Source organism: Camelus dromedarius, chromosome 6 (genome assembly GCF_036321535.1).
Source record: "Camelus dromedarius isolate mCamDro1 chromosome 6, mCamDro1.pat, whole genome shotgun sequence".
Classification (NCBI taxonomy): Eukaryota; Metazoa; Chordata; class Mammalia; order Artiodactyla; family Camelidae; genus Camelus; species Camelus dromedarius.
The window spans coordinates 4,565,862-4,591,029 of NC_087441.1; the positions used below are offsets into that span (position 1 = coordinate 4,565,862).

Sequence of the window (25,168 nt, forward strand, 5' to 3'; positions counted from 1 at the left end):
TAATTTAAGCAAGTCATTTGTCAAGGTCACACAGCTAATAACTTGCCAATTTAGGAACTGAATCAGCATTTTCATTCTCAAATTCTGAGATCTTTCCATTTCCGTTACAACTACTTTTAATAATCCTAGCCGAAATCAAGATTAGAAAAAGCATTTTGCAAACTGACATTATTGTGTAAGACAAATGTCACTTGCCTTAAGTATTTCAAGTAGTAATTATGGAACCATTTCGTTATAATAATAATCACAAGAAATAAATGAAAGGACAGTCTTAACTGTATTTCTATCAGGCCTCAGTTTAGAACCAGTGAACTGTAAGGTCACTCTTTAAATCACATCAGCTCATACATACTAGTTTAATAGAGAACATCTATGTTTCAGTTCCTTCACATCTTCAGATCACCTAGTGATCCTCACGCTGAAAACACTGTCAAGCTACAGGGAGGTTTAGAAGTAGAGTTAGCCATACCTCCCTTTCACCTAAGATATAATAATTTCAGAATTGCTTCTTGCTTTAAACGTTAGAGATAATATATACATATATTTATAAATATTTTATAAATGTGAAATTTTAAAGATTAAAAAATAAGAATATAACTCTATAAACAATATAAAAATGGTATAAATACATGCATATGGTTCAGTGTAAGATACCATACATACCAAAATACAAATGATAAACAATGTGTTGTTGAACTTTCATCTTTAAAAGATCTCTACTTAACTAAATAGCAAGATTGCAATAAAAGAAAGTAAAACTGGTATAAATCAATAAAACTGGCATAATAAAACAGCTTTCTACTACAACACACGTTTGCAGAGGTCGTGCCAGGAAAAATTCTATGGAACTTGGTCAACAAGGATAGAAATAAGTTCTCAAATTAAGTATAAGCTTCTGCCTTTATTTTCTGTTAATATCACTAGTGTGAAAATGCATCCAAACGTTCTGAGAGCAAATGAGAAATGAAACAACACATCCACCTATGGTAGGCCATGTACATATCTACATGTTCCTAAGGAGTGAACTCAGAGATACAACAGTGTGCTCATAGGGGGACCACGGGGTATTTGAAATTTCAAGGGAAACAGCAATAGTCGATGTCTGTCAGACACCATGCAAACTTCTAGCTCAAAATATTTGACTTCAATGTTAGATCATGCTACATTCCTTTCAATGATATCATATCTTTGCAATGCCAGGTTTTCAGTGGTTGCTGTAGTAAAAAGCTAAGTCCATGCAAAAATCAATGTGAAACAGGAAAAGAGAGTAGCAGTGGCCAATTTGATTCCTAAGTTTGAGAAGCTGAACAGTACTCAAGAGAAACACAAGTTCACTAATAAATAACATGGCTACTTAGAAATAAAATTAAAAGATTTTTAAAAAAAATTTAAGTTGTTTTAATAAACTGATTAAGTTGTTTGGAAATAATCATTTAATAATAAGAAAAACTATTAAGTATTTCTTTTCATCTAGGGGGACATCATGAACAACTAGGAGACTTAAGGAGTCAAGAAACTGGGAACCTCAGGGTTATTTGTGTGTGAAATATAAAATGTGTACATGTACTTCTACTATGGCAATAAAAACCAATTTTAAATTCCAGATTTTTAAGTCAAAAATGTTGAAAATATTTTCTTACTAAAATCTGTATTTTTAATTGTCAATTTTTTATAGACAGATCTAAAAGTTCCCTGTTATTTTTTTTTAAATGAATCCAAAAGTGTTGCTACATCCATACAAATAAGGGACTTCTGCTTTCCATCAAGACAAAGTAACATGAACGAGATTCACTCTCACACCTGAAACAACCAAAAAATTGCCCAAACACTAGAAACAACAGCCCTCAAGCCCCTGGACCTCAGGTGATAGGACAGTGAGGCTAAGGGATGGGAAATCAACGTGGTAAGCCCCACTGCTGCCCTGGCTCCCTGCCTTGAGAAATCTCTAGGCCGCAGCCCTGGGGAGGGTACCAGACTGCCTCTCTGGGTTGAGAAAAGACTAAGCTTAGTGTCCAAGGAGACCAAAGCAGTTAGAGTTCACCAAAAAGAGTACTGGAAAGAGCTGCACAAGAGAACTCTGGAGACACGCACAAAGTCGACTCCATTATTCAACTAAACACTGATCAGTGCATATGTGACAGGAAACACCAGAGATCAGAGAAAGAACCAGCCAAAGGATTCAAGGTAAAAGGTAAAAGTGTGGGGTTCTCACACAGAGTCAGACCAGAAGACACTGGGTCAAGTACACAAGGTCTTGCCTCAGTAGTGGGAAATAATTAAACCTAGTCTGAGCATTGTTTCGGTATGGCCTAAATAATTTCAGAACAAGACCTAAAAAGATCAAACTGTTTCCAGCTTAACTATGTCCCAGAATGAAACCCAAGAATAACTATAGGAATATCAAGTATCCATCCAACAAGGTAAAACTCACACTATCTAGCATCTGATCAGGAAAATAAAATATAAGAAAGAAGAAAAATCAATCAAACCAACCTAGAATTGGCACAGATGTTATAATTAGTAGACAAAGACACTAAAAGCATGTGTCCATATGTGTGTGTGACATGAATGCATACAGATACTAACACAAGGACAACTTAAGGACATTTATAATCCAAAATATTTTAGAAAGGCCTAAGAATGAAAAACTAAAATCCTAAGTGACCTGCCACAGAAATTTTTATACACGGGGAAGACAAAAGCCAGAGGATTTAAAAACAAAGAGATATTAGCATGACAGGAACAAAGAATAAAGTTGCAATATAATTTGAATTATGCTTTATTGAAGAAATACATTTTTGAGCTGTAAAACACTTTGGCAAATGTATACACCTAATAAATCCATCAACTTAAGTGCCAGTTAAAAATACAAAAATTAAAAAAAAACCTTACACTTGTCCTAACATTTGCTCTAGAACAGTTTTGCTTATGGTTTTAAAAACATTTGAAAGAACAAAAACTTACAAAGATGGTGAAACTAATCTGATCGTGTACTTTTACTCTTTCCTAAAATTCTTCTACAACACTGTAGAGTTTAAAATGTACAAACTAACTCATAAAGGAAGAAAATGGAAAAGGAAACAACTTAGAAACTAGAAAGCAGATGGCTAAGTAGTCAGGGACTCAGCTGACCCCAGGCAAGAAGAAACCAGTTTATACCGGAGAGCCTCCACGAAGGCCGAGGCGCTATCTGGCAGCAGAGGAAGTTAAGTTAAGGGTAGGGGAACTGGAAGACTGGCTACATTCTCATTAAGGAACAGCTGCATCTCCACATCTGTCCCCCAACAGCTGACTCCAGCACTCCCTAATTTCTAACAAAGGACTAGAAATCTATTCCTAAAGAGTTTTACTTGCTAGGACTACGTTTTGAGGGGCAGCTGACGGGACCATTTATACACTGAAGGCTGAGCCTTTTCCCTCAGTCTACGCCCAGAATGAGGACAGCCAGCCCACACACTACGGGCAAGAGATTATAAGAGCTTTCTCTGGGGAGTCTGACCAGCCCAACAACAGAAAACAACCTGATGGAAGTTAACACTGAGTAGGGAGAAGAAAAACTCAAAAATCCTCAGAGAGTTAGGAGAGAGTTAAGAGAAGATACTGCATCCTTGAAACAAGTAAAAACTGCTTATTAATAAAAGAATTCAAAACATAAAATGAACTCTTGAAACTTAACTATGCTGCTAGAAACAAAAAACCTGATACACGGATTTGAAGGTAAAAATTGGAGGAATTCTCCCTCCAAGTAGTAGGAAAGACAGAGGTGGAAAATGATGGAGAAGGTATAAAAACTAGACAACTAGTCCAAGAGGTCCAGAAACTGAATGACAGATGTCTCACTCAGAAAAAAGAAAAAGCAGAAGGGAGAAAAATCATCAATATAATATAAACTTTTAAAACAAAACTAAAGAATAAGAGCTTCTCACCACAACGAAAAGGTGAGATGAAAACAAAAAAAATCAAGCAGTGGCAAGGTAAGCACAAATGTAGCAACAGAGAATAAATACTAGAAGAATCTCTTAACAAGAAGGAAGTGACTGTGGGTGGTGGTGGTTGTTAGACAGCAGAGAAGAGGATGTTTTCTATACCAGGCTTTACAGAATGACATATTTTTTAATCTATGAGCATATTAAACTTCATTTCAAAAAAGGTTTTAAGATCATTCCACCCAGAAGCCACATTTACAAAATTGTAGTCCGCTCTAACTCAGGAAAAGTTACGGTTAAATAAATTCCTTCAACAATGAGTTTTGAGCACAGTAATTATTCAGTACAAATAAAATTTCTCCCTGTACTCTCTGTTTCTTACACAGTAATAAGGGCAATCTGGAATTGGCAAACGCTACCGAGAAGTCAATTCATATCCACAAAGGTTCTCTTTCAGCCATAAACAAGAAAGAGTAACATTATAGGGTGCCTACTTCTATATCCCAAAATACCTGCAGAAAGAATCTACTCCCCAAATTTCTCACTTAATAAATAATTTGGAACAAAGAAAAGGTTTAAATGAAGCAGAGAAGAGCAATGACAAAACAGAGTGATGGTAATATGGAGTAATACCATATGTGCTGTATCTGTGTCTTTCAGAAACAGTGGTTGATAACACATTAGCTTCTTTTTACAGTTACATTTCAAATAGTATTTCAGGAATAGACAGCTGAGAAACTGATGTGGAAAAAATAGCTCATTTTTACAAATTATTATAATTTCTGTTTTATAGTCATCCAAAGCAATGTCATTTCATTTATGTGCCACCAAATCTTCAGCAATACCCAAGAATGTGGTTATCTGCATCCACGTGTTCCCAAATTTACATTTCCAGCACAGTCCTTCCGGCTTATTTCTAGACCTCCAAATGCAACTGCCAACTTGACATGTGAATGTCAGTGTCTCCAAAGCACTCTCAACTCCCCATGTCCAAACTTATTATCTTCCTTCTCAAACATGTCCATAATTATGTCTCAGCTATTATTGATCCTGAATGAGTTTCCTGAGTAAATGCGGATTTTTAAAACTTTAGGGCAAGGACCACCGGTTTTATAGAAAATCTCTGAAATGCAATTATAAGCTTCCTCGTGCCTTGACAGAGGCTGCTGTAAGTTCACACATGCACTTTAATCCACGCTAATTCCAGGTGCCATTTCTTGCTTATATTCACTCCATATAGTAAATAAATTGGTCTATTCACAAACATGGATACTGATACCCACAAGTTTATGCAATTTATCACCTATGTCCAGAATGCTTTAATATTTACTTTTATTTATCTTTTGCTCTAAGTATCCTTCTGTAATTTACTATCTGTGCATTGTTTTAATCTAGCTATTAGGTTAACTGAATTGAACAACGGAGCTTTTTATTACTGGGAAGTATCACTAAAATCAAATACCAAATCATACGGTGATGTACCTACCACAGCCGTCCCCATAGCCCTCTGCTGTCTTCATTATACTGCCTCTCCTTATATAAGCCTCCAGGTAAGTTTCCCTTGACCATTTATCACTGTTTCTGGGCCTGCTTCTTTTTGACCCCCAGTTAAGCTACATTTGAAAATCTTTACCCCTGTCTTTTAGTCTTGCCCTCTCATTTCTCTTCCAGTCAGTGATCTCAGATTTTCTAGGATGACGCTCATGAAGTCTAATTTTCGTACCCCACAAAAGCCAGCGCGTCCCCTTTACTCTATCACCTCAATACTGCCTTGTTTCAATGTATCAGAAAAATGGAGTAACATAAAGGTCAATCTTTCTAGAACTGTAAGACTAAAGTTAATAAAACAAAGCACAATGACAGCAAAGACAAATTATATATAAATAATTGCTCTGTATACATAAAAATAAGTTCCAAGCTCAAAACTGCTGATCTTGGCTTTTTTAATTTAAGGGAGGAAGAAATGACAAAGAGAGCATTCAAGGAAATGCAATATAGCTTTATTTATATAGTAAAGTTCAGTAGCATATAAAACAACTCTATAATATCATTCATACCTGATTCTGAAGCAGAAGACAAATTACCAATGATACTTTATTACGGTTTATATTCTTGACAAATGTACTATAGAGAAATAACAAATTCCAATTAGCTCTTAGTCTCTCAGGTGATGGATGATAAATTCAGAAATGAAAATGGTGATGTTAACAACAGCACCTAAGCTTTTATTAAACACTTAAAGCTTGCCGTGTACCGTGCTAAGCAATACAAATACATCACCTCGCTCAAGCTTCCTAACAGGCATGCGACTCTGTACTATTATTCTTAACCAGCATGGAAATGAGGAGGTTAAAGCAGACACAGCTGCCCAGGCAGGTCTACCAGGCAGCAAGTTAGAGCCTGTACTCTTGACAACTAATTCCCCAGCACATGACGTCACCTACACAAGAGCCTTAAAATTAGGTAAATTTTCTGAAAATAGTATCATAAATCAGTGAAAGAGTCAGAAACACAACACTGAAGTCTTGAATCTTTAGAATTTTTTCTACTTTACTATTATACCTTAAAATTTTTTTTATTTTTTGCATGGAACTTTAGGCATATATTGTTCCCACAGAATTTTAGAGCTGGTAGGGACTTTGGATGCACACAAAGAAACCGATTAATTATGACTATTTGGTAAATTTGTTTTTGATTTTCCCCCCTAATTCCAACTCAAGTGCTCTTTCTTCGTCAATAAAATACTAATTAAGTCACACGAAGAACAGTATCAACAGCTAGCAGAGGAAGCACCTGGTAAAAATGATTTCTTACACATAAGCCCAACATTATTAAGTTAGGGCTAATTAAAATCATTGTCCTGAAATATATTCTAACCATTACTTTTTAATAAAACACTGTCCGTTTCATTTGCTGTATATAGTGATGTAAAAATATTAACTAAAAAAAATTTCCAAAACTTGCAAAACTGTTTTTGTTTCTGATTAAAAACAAAAAAAACTTCAACAAGTCACCGACTCTGAGGTTTAAAATTATGCTCTAATTACAGGATCTATTTGAACAACAAAGCAATTCTATAACATGAAGCAACAGAACACACCGACTGCCCCAGTCCCTGCTGACAGAGTCTTTTAATTATGCATTTGAAGTCAGGCAAATGAGCACAAGACTTCTCCCCCTGCTGTGCTCTTTATGTGAAAGTTCACGTGCCAAAACCTTCTAGAAAGGAATTCTGAAGTGCTATATATTTAAGCAAACCAAGATTCCAATAACACACCTATGAATACATACATTTTAAGCCAAGTAATAAAGCCTAACACGTAAGTTCCTCCAGTTGTACGTAGAATCTTAAATTAGTTTAGGCAATATTCATTAAGAAATAGGACATAAAGTAGATAACACATAATTTAATTGCTCATTGACTGAATCTAGTTATAATGTTGACTTCAAAAAAATTTTACCTTGAGCTTGAGTCCAGTAACAATCATGTTTACAAAGCAAGTTATTTTCTAATAATATATAAAGATAAGAATACTTTTATATTCAGTTTGTTTGAAATCATCGTCAACTAGGAATGTCTTTATAGGCAGCAGGCATTCAAGAAATACTTATTAAATTAAGCATAATGAAAATTTGTTAAATTCAAAGAAGTTTTATGGTTTTACGTCAAATATTTTCCAAGTCAAAAAACAAAAGGACAATTCTCAATACCTTTTCTTCATAAGAAACATCTAGCTCTTACAAATACAACACTAGAAGACTGCCACATAAGTCCTCATTTCCATTTTCATAAATTAATTCCACTAACTTAATTGCAATTACTGTGTGTCAAAACTAAACTTTTGTATCAATCACCAGTTATGGCCAAGTAGTACTGGTCTGTCCCAATCATGACCAAAATCAGTAAACTTTCACTAGATCGGAGCGCTGCTTACAGTACGCAAAAGCAACTCTGAACATGACTATTTGGGAAGCTAAATATGATCCTGATGATGTTACAATTAAGGCCAGAGGTTGAACTAAATATACGCAAAGTTTCCCATGAAAGGAGAAGAATGATCAAGTGATTTCTAATTTTATTTCTCAGAAAGTTTAAAGATCAATGGCTGGTAAAAGTTTAATTAAAATAGAGATTGAGAATATAAATAAAGAACTGGCAGGAAATTTTTTTGGAAACTTTGAGCTGAGTTTCCTTTGCTAACAATCACTCATGTAGAAGTAGTTTCTGCCCATGGAAGCATGAAGTGCTTCCTCACAGCATTAACAGAAGCCTTTCACTGCCCATTATGTGAAGCTTTGTACAGGATCTAGCAGATATAAAAAAGATTATTAAAGGCATAGAAAAACAATCATCTGTTTTAAAATGTGATGTTTAAAAATATTACATTGAAATATTTACTTGTTGACAGTACAAGGAAAGAAGATTAAAAAAAAGGCTAACATTTCCACTCATATTCATTTTCTTTCTCAAATCATCAAAACTCCAATTTCAAAAACCATCTCAATGAAAAATTTTCCAGGTCCTCTGAGATGGAATGTTTCCTATATCCCCATTTTATCATTTTTTTTGACATAAATCTGATCTATATTACTATCTAAAAAGCTCCAAGAAGTCTGGAATCAGGCTCAATTCCTATCTCTTATTACTGCCCACAATAAGTGCCCCATAACTATTCAATATTTACTACAGCACAGCATAAGATACAAAAATGAAGTCACAGCTAATATTATTAACAAAAAATAGCCTATACAGGGCTTTACACTCAGCATTTTATATACATAAAGTTAATCCTTTTTAAACCTTAGAAGTAGGTATTATTGTAACACTTATTTCTCATTTGAAAATGAGACAAATTAATGGGCAGAAACCTGACTTCTCCAATGTCACTCAGCTAAACTGACTTCATATTATAGACTTCTGCTTTTAAAGTCTTTAGACTTTACAACTAACAGTGTACTAAGCAAGAAGACAAGAAAGATTCAATGTAATATTTAAAAAACAAAAAGCCCAAAAGATTACAATTATTTCACTCAAAACTAGAATGAGGAACAAGGTAATTGTTTTGACAAATCCACCTACAGGGTAACTTGCTGCCTCAAGCAAAGAGCATCACCAGGTCTGCGTATGACAGTTCGAAGGAAACAGTAAAAGAGCAGCAGCACATGGCTGACTGTTAACAAAGCTGCTTTTTTTCTGATGGAATTTATTCAGAAAGTAAATTCTACCAGACATTCAAAACAAAGAACAGTATTTTTAGAGTATTAGTTTAACAATAGTTTAAAAATAATTAAAGTGTTTTTAACAGTCATTTGATAATATGCTAAGGAATTTGTGATACTACACTTACTAATCACTTACTAGCTTAATCTCAGGCAAAATATCTGAACCTCAGTGTCCTCATCTGTAAAACAGAGGTAAGTGGCAAATGTGCTCTACCTGTACACCACGGAGAAGAGCAGCTAGAGCAGCTATCATCTCACAACTGATGTTACCATGGATTAAACAGGCTGCTATCTAAAATCAGTGACAGATGCTTAAAGGAAATGACACAAGTAGGAATATAGAGAAGGGATGATTGAACAATAGCAAATAAAACATGACAAGAAGTTATAATTTAGAAAAAAACTGGAAAGTATTTTAGGGATAAAAAGTACTAGCATAAGAAAATTTTTTTTTATTAACTTAGTCAATAAAAATGTTAAACATATTTAATAAAATACAAAATTATTTTAAAATGTAACTTTTAGGAGAAAGAAGTGTAATAAAGATCCACCTGTAATCTCTGGGGTTGTAGACTGGAGGAGAGCTCAGCTGATCAAAGCATTGAACTGCCTTCCATATAAGGTTTAGATTTGAAACAACACATAGAGGATGAATACAGTTTCCCAGAAAGAGGAATGAACCATGATTATTCCATGAGTTCTATACAAAACAGACTAAAAAAGTAGTAAAAAAAGGACTTATAAAACATTAATGAAATTGAAGGGTAAATTCAAATACTACTTCTTCCATAGTATTTCCCCAACTCACCCCCTCTTATCAGAATTCATCTCTCCCACTTTGCTTCCTTCCATAGAATTTTATGGCTTCATAATACCTAATACTGTATTACAGTCTTCTGCATCTAGTACACAGTTATAACCTCCAGAGAACAAAAGAGTTCTTTTTCATTTTTTTAATTACTCACAATTTTAAAATGCCTAAGAGTTTAGTATATAACCAGTAGCTCAATATTTTTCTGTTCTACACTACACAGATCTGGAATGTACTTCTTTTTTTGATATTTTCCCCAGTTTCTCTTCAATATTTGTATATCTGTCTTATTTTATATGTGCACATATTCTCTAAATGAAATGATGTTTCTAGTTTCTCAACATACATGCATACTACCATAATGAACACAATACAAATTCATTTAAAAAAGCATTATTAAATTCGTAACAGGCTTTTTAAAAATCATTATGTATTTTCTTTACTCAACACATGCTAACTATTGTCCAGATATATTAGAAACCATTTCCCCTAACATATCTGGCAAAATGTTTCGCATATATTAAGCACTGCAGAAATATCTGGAATTAAGTTTTTCTTATCTCCCAAAAGTAGGCAGGGTACATGACATAGTGGGGAAAGAAAACAAACTCGAATGCTAGCCTTATTTCAGCCTTACCTCAATAACCCTGAGTAACTCCTTCAAATATTCATTTATTTACTCAGTATTTACTGAGTTTTTCTACTCCACAGAAGGTACTTTGCTAGTGAACAAGATTTATGACAGGTAACTGGACAAACATGCAAGCCCTTGAAGAGCTTATAGGCTAGCAAGGAAGACAGACATGAAATAAGTAGTAACACAGTAACTATTTAATTGCAACTGAGATGAGTGCAGACACCAAAGTTTGCTGTGCTATGAAAGTGTACGCTAAGCCTGAGTGAGTTCTAGGTTACATGATAAAAATAAATGTCATGAAATTTTAATTCCTTATTTGTAAAGGTTACAGGGTTGCAAGGATTAAATGAAAGAAAGGATGTTTGACAGTGACTACCTCATAGTACCTATCCCTACCCTCTTCCTATTCTTCTTAAAAGATGGCTTTCCAGCTAAGATATTTCCCTTAATTCCACTGCAGGACTTTCTATTACTATGTTAACATAACCAACTATGAGGGAAGTCCCAGTTTTTCAACTACAAAGCCTAAAAATCAAAGCTGCAGTTTAAAAAAAAATAATTAATTAATAAAAATAAGTTAAATTGATTAAGAATTGATCAGCAATTCCTCTCGATTAAAAGATACAAGTACCCACCCCCAAATAGCTAGAATGTCATCATTCTTTTCTTGGTAGTGACTGTCAACTTTGAAAAGTTTTAGAATTAAGATTACAATGATAAAAGTAAATAAAACCCATGGTTAATAGTCTTTGTGTGTCTATCTAAAATATTTGTAACGTTAAAATTATTTGGCATATTTAATTATCTTAAGATTATTCCTATTTCAAGTTAAAAAAATACAGATAGGGACCCACAACACACCCCATAAATTATAGTAGGGACATGCTGGAAACATCAGCGTTTTAAAAAGCTCTACAAACAGTTCTCAAATGCACAGCCAAGTGGTAGCAGGTGTAACTACTGTGAATAACTTACCCGTATATTTCTTGGCTAATAATTTGGATGACATAATGTCTGATGGTGATAAAAAAAAAAAAAACTGGATTGTCCAAACAGCTAATTGTGAGCAGAGTTCATTCTTTTCCTAGTATTTCCAAAGTGTTAATATGTATTTCACATCTCCATACTTCCCAGTGGATAAAAAGAGAGGATAGTTTTACTTAATTGGAAGAACTCAGTGAATACCAGGTACCCCAGGTTTATGTTTCTCCTGTATTACACTGCCTCTCCATAATCCTAAACCTATAAAAATCCAAGACTTTTCTCGTAATCTTTTATTAAAATTTGGCCAACAAAATATAACTATAAAAAGTGGTATCTTTACTATAACCCTTCAGTATACTTTGACTGGCAAAACTTAACCATAAAAGTGATACAGTTAATGCAGAACATTAATTATATAATACAATTTTCCTTTTCTCTTAAAGATTCCGAATTACTTTCACTTCCTGTGGGTAATTCTGAAATATAACTGATTCAGAGTAAGACTATATATTCAAAGATGTTAACAAACTGAAAACATTAAAATTATTCTTCAATGATGTTGATACCATGACTTGAATGGGTTTCAACAAAGTCTGAATATAAGTAAGTATGAACACAATTAACAGTACCACTTCAAACATTTGCATCTAACAGATGGTGGTCAAACAGAAGACGGTATACCATTTTTAGAACAGTCTCATCTTTTTCTCCCCCATTCTATCGGGGTTTTAATAGGTAAAAATAGCTATATGAATGCTTTCCTTCATGAGTTACAGTTATGCAGCCAACATTTATAATTTCACTAAAAACTGTTCTAAAAAATTCCTCAACTATTTTTGCTAAATAAAACCTGGCCTGTTAAACTTGAAAGACTTTTTATTGCTACTAATTGTCACTTTTTTATATCTTATACATTATCAATGTTATAATAATGGATGCTCAAGTTAAATGTTAATCATTTTTTGTTACTTTTACAGTGTATCCTAACTATCTAAAAATTCAACTACATCAGCCAAAAAAGGAATAATCTCTCATTAGAATAAAAGAAAAGAGGTTTAGAGAATCCATGTTTTGTTTTGTTTTCCTTATCAGAAATCATTTCAAGCATGCTCAAGTTTAGAGACATGGAACTAAAGTGAAATTCTTAAATTCCTCTCCCTATTATCAACTGACTATATAACTGCATAATCAAAAAGACAATATTTACTTCAAAGTCTTAATAACAGCTTTAAGCATATGTTTCATCGGTGACCAAGGAAATATTTTCAGTGACCAAAGAAGAGCACATTTACTTGTAGTCTAGTGATTAAAGACAGTAAGATTTGCTTGGACAGAACATCCAAGTCCACTTTCAGAATATCCTTGGCTCCACTTTCTAATAATTAAGGAACAGATGTAACAGATGCTATTCACCAGCTAACAGAAATATGAATGCAATAGAAAACATTTTCTCAGGTCTAAAAGGAACATTGTAACAACTATATGAAATCATTGCAATGGTTATGAATTAAGCTTACCATTAACAATTACTGTGGTTAATTTTGAGAACAATAAATTTAAATAATATTAATATAAACATTATAATTACAGAAAACATCTTTTTGAAAATGATCAAAGACATCTAAAGATCAACTATCTATATTCTAAAACAATAAATATAAAATATACTAAAAATAATCCTTTAATATTTAGTAACCCCAAATGATAGATGTCATCAACGCTACTTTACAAATGAGGAGACTCAGACAGAGAAAGTAACTTGTCTTAAGGCCTTGACCAGGAAGTGGAAGACCCAGAACTTGAGTGCAAATGTGACTCTTTCTCTCCTGTCCTCTCTCCACTGTGCTGTCCGGAAGCATCATCACCGGAAGCATCATCACTGAACCCATCCTCTTCTCAGGTCCACATGGAATCTGACATTTTCTCTGAGGCCCCCTTTTGGTCAAGCTGTCTCAGGAGTTCTTTCACCCTGAACTTTCCCAGAAGCCTTAGTCACCTGATCCTTATAAATGACACACTTTGATAAGGCAGCTCCACATATCTATGTACCTCACCTTTTAATTTCTACTATGGGTTAGGATTTTACTTAAGATTAGGATTCCTGCCTGACATTTCTTAGAATATTCTTCACACATAGATGTTTATTTAATGAAATAAAAAGAATCTGGTGGGAAATGGGAGAGAAAATGACATGTTCAGTAAACACCAACTCTAACAATGCCAGGGTTCAGCTCTCTTAAGTTTATCTACACAGCAGAACATGTACCAATAGGTCCTCTTGGTGAACAGGAAGTCCGATAACTACTTTCATCCTACTCAAAAAAGTAAGGATAGATACTAAACGGATAAATAAATTCAGAAAGCCATAAAAAATGAAGCCTCTGTGAACACCTATTGCATTTGGAAGAGTTAGAAATGGCTCAATTATTGTGGCCTTCCCAGGCTTACCTCATCAGGTTTTCTTATTAAAATACAAAACTGGCATTCCATGGGGGAAAAAATGAATTTATAAATTGAATTAAATCAATTTTCCTTGAAAAACAGGTCCCCCCCCCAAGTTGTTACATACTACAAGAACAACTGATTTTATTTTCAGCAGTTAATAGGAACTATTACACAATAAATAGAACTTTAATCCTCAAAGCCTGCAGTTCATAAAATACAATTTATCTACATGTACAAATTTAACCTTAGTATTAACAGTTAACAATACCTAAATTTATATCCCTTGCTTATAAATGAAACATCCTTTAATACCAACAATAATAAAGGACTCTCCCTGAATAAAGTATGTAACACTCTCTTCCGTAACACATTCTAAGTTTGTAATTGTTTTGAAAAATAGATCCAGGAAACCTACAGACTTTATATAAGTCTACAGCTCTCCTCAGCTATGCTCACTACTGGAATAAAACTAATAATATATGACAAATGAAAAAATATTTCTATTTAAAACATATTATTTTCCAAACTTGTTTATCAGAGCTCCTTCTAATTAGAATCTATACTTGTCCATTTTGCCTATAAAAGGGTAGGTACTGTATATTGTGACTGTATTTTCAGCACTTAGCATACAGCCTACCCCCCCCCCCCCACACACACATCCTTAAAGTCAGCTAAGGAATCAAAAAATGAATTAATTAATTTTCAGTTGATGTGACCTGTTTTTCCTGGGAAATGGGACTCACCTAGCCAGCTTCTATAGTTCCTAGTCAATATAAGATAAGAATCAGACATCTCTCTAGATTACTTGAATTCTACAAAAACTAGCATCTTGCTTAGATAAAAACTTTCTGAATTACTACTTTCCTTCACATTATATGTTAAATGGAGTTTGCACACTGAACATATAAAATCGATGCCAGGGAGGGAAAAAAGAACAAGTAGAACAGGGGCAGGTAAACCTACTTATTAAGTATAAACTACATACAGGCCAAAAATGGACCAGGTGACTAAGCCACCTAGAAATGCTGATATATCTTGTATCTATCTTCTAACAGTATCTAAATTTGTATCCCTTGATCATCTATGAAACTCTACTATCAATTACCAAAATAAAGGCAGCTACTATGTAAGAAAAGTTAGTTATCTGGGTGTGTCAACTCTGCTAGGCTGACCTACAGTTGCCAGAGTTCCATTCTCGTGTGTTTCCAGTTAGGGTGAGCAATAAGGTGTATTCCTCTCCAAGAGCTTGGAGGACAAAAAGGAGGTAGTGGCCATTCTGTGGCATATATACACCTTCCAGCTATTCAATCAAACACTAATCTAGTGCTGCTGTAAGAATTTTATATATGTAATTAAAGTCACTAACCAGTTGACTCTACTTAAAAGGGAGATTATCCTGGGTGGGCACGAGTTCTTTAGTTGGAAACTTTTAATACAGGGATTAGGCCTTTTTTTTAAAAAAAACAAAACTCAAGATGCTCCAAACACTAAATGGGCCTCCAACTGCTCTCCCTTCCCCTGCATCTTCCTTCATGCCTGCCTGTTCAGGACCCTTAGACCAGCAGCCAGCACAAGTGCATAAGCCAACTCCTCACACTAAATCCACGTGTGTCCTGCTGCTTCTTTGGTTAAACCCTGATTTACACTCTTTTCATTAAAGTTTCACCTTCATAAAAATTACACAATAAAATTTAAAAGTATTTCATTAAGCCACCAAAGTCATAATTGTGGCATGAATGCGAAGAGGCTATCCTTTGGTCAACCTGTGTTTCACAGTCATCATAATATGTTTAAAGATTATTTTTAGGCTGAAAAACTTAAAATCTATCCCAGAATTTGGACCAAACCCACACTGCTAAGAAATAACTATTTTTGGTGTGAAAAAATAATTTCTTTACTAAACGTGTTCAACTGATCCTTATTCAATAAATATGATGGAAAGTAGTTAAGATAGAGAAAAATGAAGACTTCTTGAAATAAGTCATCAAGGCATTACAAGCATATTGAAAAGGTCATAAAGCCCCCAAGTTTAACAAGATATAACAAATCATTAAAGATGAGTTTTTAGAAATTCTCCACTTTACCCAAAAAAGACCTTCATATTACTGAGTTGCAAGCAACAGACACAGAGTAGAATGCATGTGTACTGTGTGGATGCATATGTACTTTTAAGTTTCTACAAACAGCCTACACTCTTAAGGGAAGACATAACTCATAGAAAGACACTCATCTCATTTTTACTTTAACATCCTAAAATAAAATTGCACTTAGTTTATTGCTATTTAATCATGAGAAGATAGTCTGAAAATAATTTCCTACATAAAAAATTAGGTGAGGTAATTTGAGAGGCAGAAATAGAAAAATGAAAAGCTCTGGTCACTTATTAACCATCAATTGCTAGACTAATTTTGTATCTTAAATAGAAAACAGTAGCTAAATACTTATGGCCTCCCCCCCACCAAAACATGTCAAGTATTCAACATTTAAAGTATCTCTTAACAGTTCAATAAATCTGACTAAAAAAAATCTCTTAAAATTCCATCTCACATACGGAATAACACAACATCATATTACCATGTGATATGGTACCCTTTTCAAACTGTTCTATGTATAAAGAACACATCAATATATTTTAAACGCTAAAGAGAAAAGTATCTAGAATAAAAATTTTAAACTGTGCCCTTTTTTAAATATCAATTTCAAGATTAAGTATACATCAAATCAAGTGCATTTACTTCTTTTTTTCACTTAATATTTTATTACATGAAGAGACCAGAATTTCCATCTATCCACTAATGGCCATTTATACTATTTCCAATTTTTTATTATAAACAATGCTACAGAAAACATCCTCATATCCATCTTCCAGAATACATGTGCGGGAGTCATTAAGGAACTGACAAATACTGGAATTTCCACAGACAAGATCTTAAAAACAAGCAAACAAAACATCCACTACTGACAGACACTGCCAAACTGCTCTCCAAGGTAGCTGTATCAACATACACTCCCAACTTCACTGCATGGGAGTGTGTTTCTCCACATTCTAGACCCAGGTAGTATTTTTATTTTTGACAACCCAGTGGGTATCAAATGGTATATTACTCTCATTATAATGAGCATTCCCCTGAGTATCAATGAAGCATTTTTCATGCGTTTGTTGTTTACCCTGCTTTCCTAGTCTGTCAGTTGTCCTTTCACATACTTTGCCCAGTTTTCTACTGGATTTGTGGTTTTACCTTTGTTTTTGAATGAATTCTATATTTTTTAATTTTTTTAAATGTTTATTTTATCGAAGTATAGTCAGTGTACAATGTCGTGTCAATATCTGGTGTACAGCACAATGCTTCAATCATACATGTACACACATATATTCCTCTTCATATTCTTTTCTATCACAGGCCATTACAAAGTACTGAATGTAGTTCCCTGTGCCATAGGGAACCTTGTTTACCTAGTAGGACCTTGTTTATCTATTTTATATATAGTAGTTAGTATCTGCAAATCCTGAACTCCCAATTTATCCTTCCTCATCCGCTCCTCCCCCGTAACCATAAGTTTGTTTTCTATGTCATGAGTCTGTCTCTATTTTGTAAATAAGTTCATTTGTGTCTTTTTTTTTTAACATTACACATATAAGCAATATCATATGGTATTTTTCTTTCTCTGACTTACTTCACTTAGTATGACAATCTCCAGGCCCATCTATGTTGCTGCAAATGGCATTATTTCATCCTTCTTTATGGCTGAGTAGCATTCTACCGTGTGTGTAAGTGTGTGTGTGCATATAGACAGATCTATCTACCTCACATCTTCTTTATCAAATCATTTGTTGATTGACATTTAGGCTGCTTCCGTGTCATGGCTGTTGTAAATAGTGCTGCCATCAACACTGGGGTACATGTTATCTTTTTAAATTACAGTCTTCTCTGGATATATGCCCAGGAGTAGGGCTGGTGGATCACATGGTAACTCTTTTTCTTTTTTTTAAGGAATCTCCATACTGTTTTCCATAGTGGCTAAACCAAACTACATTCCCACCTACAGTGTAGGAGGGCTCCCTTTCTCCACAGACTCTCCAGCATTTACTGTTTGTGGCCTTTAAATGATGGCCATTCTGACCAGCGTGAGGTGATACACCTCTTTGTAGTTTTGATTTCCATTTCTCTGATAATTAGTGATACTGAGCATCGTTCATGTGCCTATTGGCCATCTGTATGTCTTCTTTGACTAAATGTCTATTTAAGTCTTCTGCCCATTTTTTGATTGGGTTGTTTGTTTTTCTGTTACTGAGTTGTATGAGCTATTTGTACATTCTGGAAATGAAGCCCTTGTCAACTGTATCATTTGCAAATATCTTCTCCCAGTCCACAGACTGTCTTTCTGTTTTATTTATAGTTTCCTTTGCTGTGCAAAAGTTTGTAAGTTTGATTAGGTCCCATTTGTTTATTTTTGCTTTTATTTCTACTGCCTTAGAAGAACTGACCTAGGAAAACACTGCTACGATTTATGTCAGAAAATGTTTTGCCTAAGTTCTCTTCTAGGAGATTCATCATGTCCTAGCTTATGTTTAAGTCTTTAAGCCATCTTGAGTTTATTTTTGTGCATGGTGCGAGGAAGTGTTCTAACTTCACTGATACACTGTTCTTTTATTTTCTTCTTTCCACCTACCTTGGTTTTAGTTTGCTGTACTTAATTTTTAAAATTTTAATTAGGTAGAAAATTAGATAATTGAATTTTTTTAAATATACAAACATTCAGATATACATTCCCTGTGAACACTGCTTTAGCTTCATCTCACAAATTTTATGCTGTATTTTCATTATTATTTAGTTAAAAATATTTTCTAGTTTCTCTTGTGCCATCTCTTGATCCAATGGATTATACAGAAATGAGCTGCTCAATTTCCAAATATTTGGGGTTTAATTCCATTTTGGTCAGAGCTCATCCTTTTTACTGTATGTTTTTTATTACATAAATTTTATTTTCTACTTTATGGCCTACCATATGTTTTATCCTGATGAATGCACATGCACATTTGAGAACACTGTGAATTCCCCAGTTATCAAGTGTAATGTTTTATAAACACCAATAAGGTTCTCATAATTGAGAACCGCAAACTTTGTTCCTTAGGTGCCAAATCTGGTCTCAGTTCAGGTCTTCAGCTCAGATTCTTTAAATCTGTTCTGTACACATGTGACTCAAGAATCAGCTAGAATTTGGAGATTCTTTCTCCTTCTCTTTTTCTTCTTGGATTCCCTTCTCTCCAACAATATGGATTTCCCCCAAATTGCAATTAGCATTTCTTAACCATGTTTGACCCTAGACTAAAAGCCAGGCAAATAAACATCCGTTATATAAATTTCCCTCCTCCAAGAACTAACTCCATTCCAGCTCTGCTTGTATTCATTCCCCGATGCCTTGGGGTTGCCTTGTATTATGTACATATTTTAGAGTTGTTTTCTGAAGGTGAGTCAGTCTGATAGTAATTTATTCATTCATTACTGGAAGCAGAGACTCAAGTTCTTCTTTTAAATCTCTTTTTTCCAGTGGGATAGCAATAATCCAGTGTTCAAATCACCAGGCAGCCTGGTCCTGGTTCTAGTTACAATACTCTCTCTCCTTCCTCCTGCCAACAGAAACATTTCCTAGGTGGCAGTCATAGCTTTCTGCCTCTCTTCACAGGTGACACAGCCCATCCCAAAGCCGAGTTTCCTTCTGTGGAACTGGCTCTAGTACCCAATACCTATGCTTAGAGTCAATTTCCTGCCCATCTCCCCTTAGTCATCCCAGAATTAAGTGAGTCTTTTATTTTAGTCTTGGTTTAACAGCTTTGTGTTTCTGGTTCACAGAGGGAAAAATTCAAACACATTAACCAACACTGCTACTGGGCAATGTAAATCTTAAAACACAATACTGAAAGAACTACAATAATGTAATGAAAACAGAAAATTAACTTGACAGTTTAGATGAAGAGCTTCAGTGACTAACTCAAGTGCAAAATACTAAGGGAAACATTAATTAAGCATTCCTGAGAGTCCACAATGTACCAGGCACTGTGCATGTAACAGATGATTAAGACAGTTACCACCAAAAACTGTGATCAACCATAAAATAAGTGCTTATGGAGATCTAGATGTCTAAGGGATCAGTGGAGTAGGAAACAACCAACTTCATACGACCATACTGCCTAAGATTTACTTAGAAAAGGATTTGGAAAATCTAAATGTAATCTGAAACTCAGATTAAGCACTTAGAAATTCTGTAGAGATCACAAATCACGTGACTTAGAGGCCTCTTCCTCACTTGTACCATGAAACCTCCTGTAGCTGCAGATGTTCTTCACAAAGTTAGGGGTTTTTCTTTAATCATAAAACTCTCATACACTCAGATCTTACTGACTGATCCCTCAATTATATATTTTTATAAAATAATGTGTCGAGTACATTAATTATGCAAACAGACCAATAACAGAAATGTCACTAAACTGGGAAAATCTCACAAAAAAAACCTGACATCCCTTTGATTAACTTTTACCTCAATTAATGGAGTTTGTTAAAGTATGAAACTTTTTTCCTTAGATTAAGAAACAATTTTCAGAAGGCCAAGAAAAGTGAGCAGTGCTTTCAAAAATAAAGCTTAAGAGTAAGTGTTTGGATTCAGAAGTAATAAGCTTTTTAAAAGGAGAGGGAAAATTAGTGAATTCATGTATAACAATTACCTTTAAAATGACAATATAAATTTCAAGTTCACCCTAAACAAACTAAACATTATTTTTTATTAGATTCAAAACACAATGGAGTTCTTTTTAAGCTCAATAATCTTAAGAGGGCAAAAATTTCAGGAGTTCTTTAAGAAATGGAAGTTAAAGTTTCACCCTTGTGCTTCATATTTTGCATTGTCTAACCCGGAATTCTTTATCTTAATTTTGGTCCCAGGCTGAACCTGCTCTCTTCTCAGGGTTTACATTATCAAGAAGAGACTTTGGATGTATAAACTCAGTAACCTACAAATATCTTCCAATTGCCTCCAAAAAATTCACAAAGATTAGTATTCCATTAAATAATCCCTAATTAACACACCTTATCTTTCCAAAATAATACTTAAGAAGAAATTGCTATATACCAATAATCTCTACCCACCATCCACACCTTAACAGTAAATATTTACCTTAACAGTAAATACCATCAATAAAATACTTTGGAAATGACCACAGAAGTTATTTTCTTTTCTTCAAAATTTTAGGAGCTTAGATGCTATGTTCAGTTTTTTAATACAATAAATCTTCTCTGAGCTGTAAGTTCTAAATTTGGCTAACTGTGATAGCAAAGTACATTGTTTTAAGTTTAATTTACACACTGTATTTATTAAAGCACTGAAAACATTTTTAACAAATTTTGATAAATACAGTGATTCAGTACTCTACAAATCCTGTTTCTTCTAGCTACCCTTGCTCAGTTCTCCCAGACCATAAACTTATCCCTCCGGATACTTAGCATCTGTTAGTTTTCTTCCCTGAAGATACCCAAAACTCTCATTAAAATTCTTCTTTTCTCATTCGGCATACTATACAGAACTGTAACTTATAAATCTTTTATCAGATATCATAGGTCAAAATTAATTTCAAGGACAAAAAACAAATGGCAGAGATTACAGCATTTGAGTAAACTACACACAATGTAGACAGAACACTCAGCTGGCTGAGAATATTTTGATATGTCATGTTCACTGAGAAATACATATGTAAGTGTGTTCCACTATATCACAGCATTCATTAGCTAAAAGTACTACAGCAGGCAGAGCACAGAAAGACATAACATATTGGAAGCTTATAATATATATTGCAATATATTTATAGTTTTTTAAAAGAAAAATGTTTCAGAGATAAACATTAAAAGAAATGGCACTGAGTAGAGCAGCATCAAGCAGCACACACAGGATGCACAGACGCGTTTACGCTTCACACGCATTGCCCGAATCTCCCGACAGCAGTCTTCAGCAGTTATTAATTATCCACTTACACTGATTAAAGGCCCAAGTTAGGAAGGTGAATTAAGACCAAACAGGTAATTTACTGATTTGACAATAAAGGAACTAAAAAACAATTTTTTAACTTGTGTTTGATCCAAAAGTTCAAATAAGTTAAAATATAAAGAGCTTTAACTGGTAACCAGTGGCTACTAAACTTCCAAATAACATTTAAGAATATTAGGAATATCTCTCTTAATAATCCATTTATGGGACAGCAAGAAGTAATAAAATAAAACGTTAAAGCCTATAAAAGCATAAAGGCTGCATCTTGGAATAAACAGTTTTCTATTCTATTTATTTTCTATTTACAAAAAAAAAAGCTGCCAATAAACAGCTGGGAAAAGTCAAGTTAATTTTCTTCACCTCATGTCTTCCCAACAGATACACGAGGGCATTATAACTGCTTTAATACATGTTCTAATTGAGTGCTGTCACTGATAGGAAGAAGTGTGGAACCACTACTTTCCATATCAAACAAAGCAGGTAATTAACAGCAATTCTGGCACAATCCTTTATCACCAGAATACACAATGGATGCTAACTTCTCTCAAAGCCAGTGCTCTGTTACCAAAAAGCAGAGCTGATGTTTCAGAGTCAAATTCACTTTATTACACAAGCATACATTTACTGCTCAGTCAGACACCTATAATTAAACACAAGAAGCCTGCAATGCTAATATTCAGACTGGCTTGCATGGAAGGGGGTTTTTCCCCTCCTCCCGGTAGAGATGATTGCCTTTCATTTCGGAGTTTCAAGTAGCCACAGTTCACTTAGTTTTGATTACATAGCAATTAGATATGCAAATACATAAGATCTGGGAAAATACTTTTTCAGACATCGGATTCTAAGCAATCAAGCCTATTCTCTTCTCTTGTACATACAACCAGCTCATTAAACAACTATTGTCTAAAAACATCCGCCTCAAATGCCTTGGGTTTTTTTTTTTTAAATGTTAAAAACATTCAAAACACATCCTTGGAATAAATGTCTCTTGGCAACCCAGTTCCCGTGTATATATATGCCTGTGCTGGGTCAGGGGAGGCATGGTAAGTGACCAAAGGAAAGAACACACTCTAATTCACATTGTCCTTTTAGAGTTCCTTCAAGGCTTGTCAAGAAATTTTTTTTAACATACAATTTAAAATTTTGTTAAATGGAACCTATTATTCCTAAATATTCCAACCACCTGACTGAGAGACTCTGTTCATCTTACTTAACAGGTTTACATTATAAACTACATGCAGGTATTAGCGTGGAAAAGAATCATGTATATTGGGGAGGGGGGAAACATTTACACTTCACGAAGATGAAAGATTGTTACCTATGTCGAGGTGTGACTTCAAAAACTAAAATGGTCACCGATGTTCCTGCAAAATGTACTCACATATTGTCTCTACCCTGGTAATTAACTTTACTTACAGGTTTTAAATTACACTTTTGCTTCTTAACCTCAAGTCCTATTCAACTAATTTATAAAGTGCTTGTTGGCTTTTTTTCCTCCTCTTTTTTAAAGAATGTATTAAGTTGTGTCAGTTGTTTATATTTGAGTTTTTAAAGTGTTTCTTTTGCATTTTCTATTTCATGCTCCTATACTAAGAAAATTTAAGGAAACTGGCTGACTAAAATTCTGTGGTAAAAACATCATTATTTTTTAGTTGGCACCAATGACATCCACATTTCACTGAGGGAATCAGAAACATAACCGCAGCAGTCTACTCTCAAGTTCCTTGCTTTGACTCTCCCCAGTCTCCCACATCCCTTTACAATCCACCTCTAAGGGCTTCAGGTCATGCCACTCTGCTTAAAACCTTCTGTTGACTTCCAACTGCTCTTGCTCAAACTCCTTCCCATACCTACGTAGAAGGATGTCTCCAACCGCATGGCCCACTCTTTCCGCCCTTGCCGACCTTGCTATTCCTCAGATAGCCCAGTATCATTCCTATCTGAGTGCCTTTACCCCTTGCTCCCATTGTACCCTCTTGTCGCACGCAGGTCAGACAGACGTCACCTCATTACACAGCCCTTGCCTGACCACCCTGGTTACAAGCACTCCACGCTGATCACACTGATCATTCCACCTGAGGTTATTCTCTTCACAGCACTTACCACTATCTAAACTGCCTTGTTCATTTACTTACTTATTTTCTGTCTTCCTCTCTAGTTTTGCTCCATGGGAACAAAAACCTCCCAGTTTTATGTCTGGCTCAGAGTAGGGAATCAAAAAATACTTAATAAATTATTAAATAAATATGAAAGGAAGAAGAAATAATTTTCTAAACAGAAAACATCTGAATAAATGTGTGTAGAGACAATTAAGAATGGCCTGATTTTGCAGAAGATTAGAAGATGGAATTGAAGCACAGAAGAAATTAGAAAATTACATTGTATGAAGGAGATAATGGACTTGGTTGTATTGCTTTGCCATTTAAGATTATATTAAATGCACACTGTTGGTCATGATAATGAAATAAGACTATACGTTTGGGCATGGCGATGCCACTATGACTGCTTCTCAGACTTTTCATCAAGCCTGGCACTTAATGTCACAATGGGTCCTGGTCTTCCTTGGCAGCTTGATGAAGTGTTTTCCTTTTTCACCTAATCATTCTATCAGTGGAGAACTGCTCAAAAATGACATCAGTGACAGTATCTTTACTGCCAATAAAATTCACCTGCTGTGTCCAGATTAGGTTTCGCTTATCACTTGTCTTATCTGTATACTACAGACTGATCCAAAATAAATCATGTATCTAGGTGAAGACGGATAAAAGAAGAGCTCGGTCATCAGCATGTTTCTGCATTATTTTTAACACTTCTTATAATGAATTTAAAGAGTTTTTTCAGAAAGGGAAAAAGCACTGAAACCACTGACTCTGAGTGAATATAACTAAATACATAAATATATCAATGGCAATGGAAGGGAAAGACCTAAAAGACAAAATGAGCACCCTTAGAATCTGGTTTATATTCCAAAAGATAAATGTACAAACCTGTCAAACATTCACAATCATCTCTAAAGTATTTTTAATCATAAATTTTATTTTCCCAAAACAATGTCAGGAAGAAACAAAGAAAGGGGAATTATCCCAAATTAAAAGTGGAAGGGAGAGA

General features: G+C 34.5%; 1 protein-coding gene across 6 annotated transcripts in view; it reads right to left on the reverse strand.

Moving 5' to 3' along the window:
• QKI (QKI, KH domain containing RNA binding) overlaps positions 1-25,168 on the reverse strand; it is a 142,789-nt gene that overhangs the window by 44,715 nt on the left and 72,906 nt on the right. The gene's annotated exons all lie outside the window — the stretch shown is intronic.